Consider the following 2103-nt stretch of genomic DNA (forward strand, 5'->3'; position numbering starts at 1 on the left):
TGATTACAATAAAAATAGTGAAAAAAATGTCAGATTCATATTTGACCTTGAACTTTGAAGGTCAAATAATGAAAATGCGTATTTGAGCTTGAAAATTGGTATACCTATGTTTTATGAACCGCTAAATACGATAAAAATAGTAAAAAAAGTTATAGTCACCTCTTTGACCTTGAACTTTGAAGGTCAAATTATGAAATTGGGTATTAGCGCTTGAAAAATGGCACTTCACAGTCTTTCTGTTAGTAAGAAGGCATTCTAGACAGTCCGAAGTGCAGAAGTACTAAGTTCTACCCTCGGATTGAACGCGTTCTACCGCCCAATGGGACTTCACAGTCCCTCAGTCAATGAGAGTGGATGTAAGTTTCTTCACTAGCTCCATACACCTTGGAATTTTATAATTCTACAAAAGGCTTTCGCTCTTAGCGTTACCTAGAATCAACGACGTGGACGTTGCAAAAATATGATTCCTTTGGGGTGCTTGTTTATTGTGAGTCCCCTTGCCTCTTACTTGGAGTGCTTGTTTATTGTGAGTCTTCTTGCCTCTCACTTGGGGTGCTTGTTTATTGTGAGTCCCCTTGCCTCTCACGTCACACCATTAGACATTATGTTAGTGTCTGTTGTGTGTGGTACTCTTCAAAATATGGAATTACGCACAGAGGAATATCACACGTGGAACAAATGTACGAGGTTCTTCGCGTTATCTTTCGCAAACTGCATAAGTGGCATCTTCGTCGTGTACTGTCCTTCGAAAAATGACGTCCAATCAATCGATTAGGGTGACTAACGTTTCGAGGCATGCTCTCAGAAACACACTTCAACAACACCCTGACAACCTCTAATCGAAACTCTGGAAATGGAGCAGGTCCTGCATTTCTCATTTTATACATGGCGTGAGCGTTTGAGAAGCACAAATCCACTAGGTGAAAAAATAGTTTGCGGTACCATTTTATTGTTTTTCGTACAGTTTCAGTGATGGATAGTTGTCTGTCTACATTGTCTGCACCTCCCATATTTTGGTTATAGTCGTAGATACACGTTGGTTTCATGATATCCTCATCTGTGCCACGACGTTTCTTGCCAGTTGGACAAAAATCACCCTCGTGCACAGTTGACAACATACGCACACTTTTGTCTTCCCATTTCATTGCCATCCAGACGTCAGTGTGAGCAACTTGTATTTGTCCTCGTGATAACTTATTTTCCAGTTTCGGCATTCCCTTTCTATTTGCTTTTACTGTCCCACACAGACCAGTATCTCGGTCATGCAAAAATTCTGCCGAGGCAGGAGATGTGTACCAATTGTCAACATACACAACGCGACCCTGACAATGGTACAGTTCTAAGAAGTGGGCGACAATATCTCCAGTAACACCTAATCCGAACTTTCTATAGTCAGTGTCTGCTCCTGTATACACAATAAAGTTTAGAATGAATCCCGTTTCACAGTCAACTAGCTCAAACAGCTTGATGCTAAACCGATTTCGCTTCAAAGGTATATATTGATTGAATCTAAGCCGCTCTTTCCAAAGTAATAGACTTTTTTCCCTGGAGTGAGAGCTGCTGAAAATTTAGATTGAAGAAAATCTATTACTGGCTTGATTTTTGCTAAAGTATGGCTTGCAATATCCGATGTCGTATTTTCATTGTCGTGAAAATGAATGTAACACAAACTCTGCAAGTATCTGTCGCGAGACATCATCTGACGAAAAATTGGAGTTTGTACTAATTGATCAGTCGACCAATAACTATGTAATTCGCCTTTCCGAACGTGTCCCATAAGAATCGAAAGGCCAAGAAAAATTTCGAAGTCTTCTTTTGTGAGAGGAGCCCAAGGCTTCATATGGTCACTTTGAATTCCAGGATTTTGAAAATGATAACGATTAGTTTCTTCAATAATTATTTCAATCAGTGAGGAGTCAAAAAAATAATTGAAGAAGTCTATAGGTGTATTACCTGCTACATTGAAGTTTTGATTGATTTCAGAGGTACCGTTGAAATCCTTTATTGATGGAAAAAACCACGAGTCTTCATAAATTTGATCTTNGACATACTCCACATCTTCTAAATCTTCTAAATCAATACCATATGTTTCTTCATCGTCAG

The 2103-nt window shown here is 39.2% G+C and overlaps 1 pseudogene; it reads right to left on the reverse strand.

Moving 5' to 3' along the window:
• Positions 1-1840, reverse strand: part of LOC109862176 — a 9499-nt pseudogene extending 7659 nt beyond the window's left edge.
• Between the last annotated feature and the right edge of the window lie 263 nt (positions 1841-2103).

Source organism: Pseudomyrmex gracilis, unplaced genomic scaffold, assembly GCF_002006095.1.
Source record: "Pseudomyrmex gracilis isolate BER0280 unplaced genomic scaffold, ASM200609v1 scaffold_1446, whole genome shotgun sequence".
Taxonomy (NCBI): Eukaryota; Metazoa; Arthropoda; class Insecta; order Hymenoptera; family Formicidae; genus Pseudomyrmex; species Pseudomyrmex gracilis.